The following is an 8,177-nucleotide window of genomic DNA, read 5'->3' as shown; positions in this document are numbered from 1 at the left end:
CCCCCCCCCCCCCCCCGGTGGAAAAATAGGTTAGCTTTATTACTACCAATTAGCCATTTTCCCCTTGTCTAAACTAGTTTAACTCCACAATAATTTCACCAGTTTTACAATACAGTAGTAATCCAATGCAAAATATCTCTCAACTTTTAATTCAGTCAATTTTATATTATGTCATCCTCTTAACTTGAACACAAACAAACTGTTCCAGCAATGTCATCCATATTCCTGTCAAATTCATGCCTGTATAATTAACTATAATCAGCTGTAACACAGATGGCATCATATGATCCAAGAGCTCTTTATGAAATTTTTAATCATGCTATTAACAGGCCTAAATAACTATTTAACTTTACCACCCCAACCCCTTTTTCCATGAACACACAACACAGCTGGATTTCAAGAACATTTAGCCAAAAACATTGTTTACTGAATGTCAGTACTTTGGATTTATTCAATTTATAAAACAGCTTGTAAATAATGGTCTCCTTAGTCTAGCTATAAAAGTATTCGATGTTAGATTTCATAAATAATACTACATTGCAGAATGATCTGCCCTTAAAACTACACTTTGAGGAGCTAAGTAACTCAAGGGAACGTTAACAGAATAAGGAACCTTCAGCTTTTAGATTATCAATAAAATTTTGGCTCAGGTTAGTCAGCCATTTCTGTCTGATAGGTCTTTGGGGAGGAGCCCAGTCAATTTCTTAGTAAATATACATCTACATCTCAGAACTAGCATCACCATTTTACACTCTCAGTAGGAAGGCCAAGAACATGAATGGATGTTTAATGTGAACTGACCATACAGCCCAAAATATGAATGTAAATTTGTACTGTCTCTGTCTAGTTCTGAATAACACCCCCCCACACACACACTCATATAGGCAAGAATTCTTCCAGGTGTGGATTGGGTAATTAACAAAAAGGTAATTTTCTAAATAAATATCTTAGCCTAAATAATTTCTTCAAGACCGGCAGCTCTGAGGGTTCCAGTTCTTGGTCCTAAACAATCTCTGCATGTTTGTATCATATAAGAGGATCTTCTTCCAAGCTCGGGATGTCCCAATGAATTTCTCTAGACTAAACTTAACTTGCATAAATTCACTGTGGAGACTAAAGTGTTACATCTGGCTGTAATTCACCTGACAATCAATCCTAAGAGAATTCCAACCTGTCCTTTTCTGAGTCAATGAAGTATAGCAGTAGGGTCCAACCTTTTTGGCAAGCTTGCCACAGACCACTTCCACACCTTCCCCAAGTGCCACTTCAGTTCTTTTCCCCTACCTGATCTCCTGTTCAGCTTTCTGCTCCTTGCTGTATCTGCCACTGTGCTGCCCATCTAATCTCCCTCCCCAACATGCCGCATCCCCACTGTGCTGCCTGTTTAATCTCCCTCCCCGATATGCAGTATGCTACACACAGAGGCTGCCCATCCCACTTGTGGTACCCAGGGTGCAGGTTGGTGATCCCTGAAGTACAACATTTGCCTGTATCATTGAGTACACTTGCCCTACACAGACAGGATTACAATCTCCAGATGTAAATCTGGCAGCTTTCATAAATACTATCACTTAATATTTTACTTTAACCTTGAAATCAAGCACATTTTATTAGTCATTGCTAATTCTACCTTCAGGCCTATTTCAGGGGATAAAATTTATTTGTGAGAAAGAAGCATCGTCAGCTCATATAAAATAGCAACTGAAAGGACTCATAATTCAAAATTAAATACCTGGATATGACCATATTCCATAAAGTACTTTGGCAAAGTATATTTCCTATGCACATAATTTGTATTATTATATAAAACTGAGGGAGCAGAGTTTCAGATGGATTTTAAATTAACTGAATGGGAAGAGGGTGATAAAATAGACGGCCATCTGAAGTCCAAAGCTAACCTTAAATGATTTACTTTTCTCTCCAATCAACTTTATCTATAAATAATGCATGTTCCTACAAAACATATTGCTAGGATCTGAAGTTTTGGTATATTTAGATTAGTCACTGAGTCTCTGACAGAAATAGCAATGAGAAGGGAATAACAAGACTAGTCAATCACTGAGATTAATTAACATTAGGACTGAAGCAGGAATTACTAAAATAACTTCTAAGACTTGCCTTCATTATGCAGTAGGTCAGATTACAAGACTCTAGTGTTGCCCTCTGACCTTGAAATCTATTAATCTTTCCCGTGTCATTGAAAGAGCTCAGCTTTTATCAATATTATTTAAAAAAACATATACTTAAGCAACCTACCAGACGGCCATTCTTCCCAACCCAATATATGGATTCTCACATTCCAGCTTCCAATTTTTGCCCAGGCTTTAGAGAAGACCAAAGACGTAATATCCTAAATCCCCAACATTCATTGGTATTAGCTGCATCATACAAGTGACTGATGATTGTTGCTTTAGCTTCTGTAATCACTAGCAACGCTGGTAAGCAGGTCATTAGTACTTTTGCCAGAGGCCCCACTTACTGATCCAAAAGAAAACAGGGCTCTCTGACAGAACAGGATAGGAGTGAATTGGACTTTGGAAAAATACAGGCTGAAACAGTTTGAGATTGACAAAGCCAGCCTGTCTCTGGACTTAAAGAACTGACAAATGCATAAGCAAGAAGAATAAAGATAATCCATGACATCAAGGGACAGTGGTGCAGTCTTTGATGGAATGGGAATCGGATCAGAGAGGGTCAGAGCATAGCTGGAGTCAAGATATAAGAAAGTAGGTGTAGCTCAGTGCTGTGCACCAACAAACAATACTAATGAGGACCTAAAGGAAGACTTCTACAAATTGCCATCAGTCATAGCCAATGAGTGTTGTGCTAGACCTCCCAATGCTTTAGACTTCAAAGCTAAATCTAGAAACCAAAACACTGAAAGAAAGGAAATCACAGACATGCACAGTGTTGGTGCTATCAGTGAAAAAAATCCAGGTTTTTATTTCTGTGCCTCAAACAACATGATGGTTGGAAGAAGAGTATTCCCAAAAACACTGCCACAAAGCAAATGTCCAGCAGATTTTTTCTGCCATATCCCTAGTGACTAAATTGAAAAGAAATAAAGTTGTCAAGCTTTGAAAAATGAAAAAATTCCCAGAATGGATGGAATCCCAACAGAGACCTAAATTCTGAAGAAGCCATATATGAACAATTTGGGCGCATCCAGACAAGCATGCACATGCCTCTTGCAGTGTCTTTGCTAACATTTACACTGTAATGCAGTGGTTTTCAACCTTTTTTCATTTGTGGACCCTTAAAAATTTTTGAATGGAGGTGCAGACCCCTTTGAATTATACATGTGGGTATTTGCATACTTTTGACTGATCATAGTCATCTTTCGCGGACCCCTTAGACATATTCTATGGACCCCTAGGGGTCTGCAGACCACAGATTGAAAGCCACTGCTCTAATAAATAGTTTGAGATGGGATCTTCAAGCACCTGATGTTGGCAGTAACTGCTTCCCAAAATATTATGACAAATGATTAACGTCCCAACGACTTAAATGGGAATAAAATTAGACCAATTTTTAAATGTCAGGGGCGCATCCAGACAAGCACACGTGTGTTTTGCAGCATCTCAAAGCCCTTTGAGATGCTGCAAGAGGCACATGTGAGAACAAAAAACCATTACCTGCACTCCAAATTTGAGGTAAAAAAATACCAGGGGTCAAAAAATAACCCAGGTGAAAAAAGTGGGGCTTGGGTTGTCCACAGAGATGCTCTGGTACCCAGCCAGAGTGTCTGTATGGCTGGCCTGGCCCTCACCCTGGTGCTGAAGCACACTACCTGCCAGTGTAGGGCAGGCAGCGTGCCAGCTGCAGGGAGCTGGACCCAGGCTCCATGCTGGTAAGTAGGGGGTGATGGGGGCTGGAGAAGGGGGGATGGGACCATGGGGCGAACCCTGCCAACCCCATCCCCCACCCGCTTCCCCCAGGCCCTTGGATTGCTGCCCTGCCCGGCCCCGTCGCCTGCCTACCCGCTGAGGCCTCCCAATCACTGCCCTGCCTGGCCCCATCCCCTGCTTGCCCCCTGAGCCCTGCAATTGCCACCCCGCCTGGCCCCATCCACCTCCAGCTCCTGCAGCTCCCCAATGGCTGCCCCACCTGGGCCCAGCATCCTGGCAAATAAAAAAAAAAAAAGCCCTGTACTCACTGGCAGTAGCAGCCACTGTAGGGGCCATGGGGGCCTCTTGGCAGAGCTCTCCCACACAGCACGGGGCAGTGGCAGGCAGCAGGGACCAGCCCCGGCCACCTGGCACCCACACTGCCACTGCCCCATCGTGCAGGTGTGGCCTGGGTTGGCAGGGTGCTGCACACTCCGCGTGCTGTCAGGTAGCTGGGACCACTCAGGCTGAGTGGTGCCGAGGCCCGGGTGACAGCCCCAGAGGCCCCAGCTGCCCGACAGCATGCAGAGCCGTGCAGTGCCTTACCAACCCAGGCCGCACCCGCATGATGGGTCCTGAGGTGATGACAAGCACTCACATATCACCAAGATAAATTATAGAACAGAGAACCAGATGTTCTGCATCCTGTATATGAATGCTATGGACTTTGAAAGAGCATTTGATGGGATGGACAGGGATGTCATCTGGAAACAAATGTGATATTACAGAATTCTGGAGATGATTGTTAACATTTTTTAAAGCATTTTGAGTATAAGGGTAGATCGTCCATGGTATCACTCGTGGAACTATCTGGGGTATGGACAAGTATGAGACAAGACTGTCTTCTCTTTTTCTTCCCCTCATTGAAAGCCTTAACCCACTTTGAATTCGTTTTCGTTTACCACACAATAAAAGCGTGCAGCTGAGCAGTTCCTCTGGAGCACCAGACACCATTAATCCCTATCCTTGTTTAGCTTGCTTTCACTTGTTTGTGTGGCCAAGGCACAAGACTGTAAAGACTGGTAAAGGAAGCTGAAGGCAGAGTAGATTTGCACCTTGTAGACCAAATCAGAGATATGTATAACATAAGCTTTGGCTGAAGAGAAGTGGGGAGAAAATAAAAATAAGGGGAACATCAGATCCCACAGAAGTGAATGGCATGTGGTGGAGAATCTTTAGTTAGCTTGGAAATAGTGCAAACCAGTCTGCTTGCATTAAAGAAAACATCCGTGTAAGAACTGGGAAAACACGAGAGGCCGTTGCTCTCCTGAAACCACTTGGAAGTCAAGACATATCCAATTGAGAACCAAACTTTGGCTTTTTAACATGTATGATTTTATTATGAGGTAGATGCATGGAGAAATATGAGGGGCAAATTAAAAGATTTTAAGCCTTTCAAATCATTGTCTATGTCACATTTTAGACATGTAATAGCCTGAATAGATAAAAAAAAAAGCTACACAGAAGAAACCAGAGGAGACCAATATAGCTACCATTTTCAAAAAATGAAAAAGAATTGGCTTCACTTGGTGAAAACTAGACATAAGTGTTATGACAAGTCCTACAGATAAATCCTCAGGAAACTTGAAAAATTAGAAGGCCAGGATAGGCCTACAGAAGATGAATATACCATAAGCTACAGGAGGTTTTTCTGACTCAGGGTAAGAACAAACCAAAGACATGGCTGGAGGGTTGTCTTGGAGGCTGTATGCGCCTCTAGGAGCAAATCTGGCTCTAAATCAACAGGAGCTGGTTGCACTAGAATATTCAACAAAATATGTGGACCTCAGGTACAACTGAACAAGGGAATACATCAGGATGATCATTTATATCAGCCCTGTCCAGGTGTCTGGGCCCACATGGGCTGCAGCCCTGAGGGCTACTTGCTATGCAGGTGGTCCTTTCCCACATGCGCAGGCAAGCACATCCCCTCTGCCATGAGCACAGTGTGGGATGCCTGGGTCCTCCCACCCCCTGCACATGTACAGCACTGCTCTCCTTTCCCAACTGAGTGTGTTACCCACCTATAGTGATGGCAGCATAATCCCTGCCCCCACTATGCATGCAGCATTGGTCCCCCACCCTGATGTATGCACAGCACAGACACTCGCGCCCCTTCCTGCTGCACCGTCCTGCCACAGGAGTAGGGTTGGGACAGAGAAGACAGAGAAGGGCAGGGGAGCCCAAAGAGCCTGGCTGTTGTAGCAGGAGCAATAGGGAGTGTGGGAGTAGCAGGCAGACAGGAGCGCATGAGCCACCTGTTAACCCTTCAAGGGTCACATGCAGTCTGTGGGCTGCAAGTTGGATAGCCTTGACATATCTACAGCCACAGTGACAAGTGGAACTACTGCATACTTTCAAGTACCCAGATTTCAGTCACATGGCAGCACTAAAACTCGCAAAAGGAAACACCTTGAAAGATTACTTTTGATTTATGAATTTAGGCAGTTGATAACTTGACCATACTGTACATCCTTTCCAGGAGATTAGGGATGCTCAGTCAAAGCAATACTTCTTATATCACTAAACCTATCCATACCATTCTCCTAAAACAAACTGGGGAAATGATATCAGGGACACACAAAACAGCTTAAAAGGTTTTGTCATTTCCAACAATGCCTAAGAAGAAATGAAAAACGAGTAAGTGATACGCAGCAATTACAACAAATGTAAACAGCAGTTTATTACTGTCAATTAAAAAACCCCCCCACAATTTTGAAGACTAAGCTATCACGACCACTTAAGATTTATGTGTTACTAAAATTACAAACAGATCATCAACAGTTCAAAATGATCACTGGCAACTTTTCTGAACAAGTTTTTTGGGATACATCAGTATCATCAATAGTACCAAGCAAAAATCAACAGGAAGATTATTTTCATTGTATTAACAGGTTATTAAATACAAAGAGATATTAAACTGACATATAGATAAACATTATTATAAAACTAGGAAATGAAGATAAACAATTAAGGTGCTTCTAATAATGAAGGGAAGGTTCAGGAACAAAGCCATGTGGGAACTGACTATGCACAACAGCATAAATCTCATGACTCTTACAGGGAGAAAAGAGCTCTACTTATATGTGCAGGTATGCTGAGATTCTAATATGTAAATATGCCCTATAGTTAATTCTAGGATACTGATAACCTATAGCGAAGGAACTGGTTTGATAACACATCAACATGGTAATGATGATCAAGATTTATATTTCATTGGCATGCTGATTCCCGAGTCTGATTTCTGTTCTGGTCTTACCACATTAGCTAACTATATTCATTAATTAAACTTCCATCAAGGTACTACACATTTGATTTATGAATTTTACCTAGTTTGTTCTGATTTCACAACAATGGTAATTATAAATAGTTATTAAACAAATGTAAAACCTTCCATCTCTCTCTATGAAAGCACACCTGGTTTTGCCCCACTTTTCCATGAAAACCTGCCATTTTTCAAAAGAACATAAATGGCATAAACTCCACTGAAAGTCAACTGATGAAGAGAATAGCAAAGCATCACATTCAAGATCACACAGGGAGTGGCTGAGCTAGAAATACAAGGATATTAATTTAGTCTAACCAATTAATCTAACTGCATTTCACTGCATCATATACAAACTGTATATTAGACACAGAGAAGCAAATGCTGTGGGGTTATATATTCTCATAGTTAACAGAGTGAGACAAACTTGGCGATATAAAACCAAAAAACCTGCCAACAATTACTGCTGAGACCAAGCAGCACATTAAAAGCAAATTATATCAGAGAAAAAACCTTATTTTGGAATATATGTGATTCTTGCTTAGAATACAAAAACATCAACTGCTTTTTTTTGCCCCCCATGTTATTGCCCACGGCAGTTGCCCCTGTTGCCCCACCCCACCTAGTTACACCATGGCTTCAGAGAAATATCATATAGCTAGACTCCATTCAGGATGGCTAACCCAGGGTTCAAATCCAATGCTGTACAATGCAAATGAGAAGTGTTGAATGGTGATCTAAGTTGACCTAATAACCATTATAACTGGCCTAGCTGTAAAGAACTACTTTAATATATTTTCATAAGCAAAATTGGTGATTTTTCTCCACTGTCACTTGTGGGATCATATCAGCTATTAGTCAAGAACATTTAAGGCTAGGAACAGACATTCAACTTATATCAGTATAAGTGCTTTGAAACAAGTGCAAGGTGATGCACCTGGGGAGGAAGAACCAGCAGCATACCTACAGGCTGGGGAACTCCCTTCTTGTCAGTGCAGAGGCAGAAAAGGATCTTGGAGTCATTA

Source organism: Gavialis gangeticus, unplaced genomic scaffold, assembly GCF_001723915.1.
Source record: "Gavialis gangeticus isolate Ggan-Ray unplaced genomic scaffold, GavGan_comp1, whole genome shotgun sequence".
In the NCBI taxonomy this organism is placed as follows: Eukaryota; Metazoa; Chordata; order Crocodylia; family Gavialidae; genus Gavialis; species Gavialis gangeticus.
Note: the sequence above shows the minus strand (reverse complement) of the source record.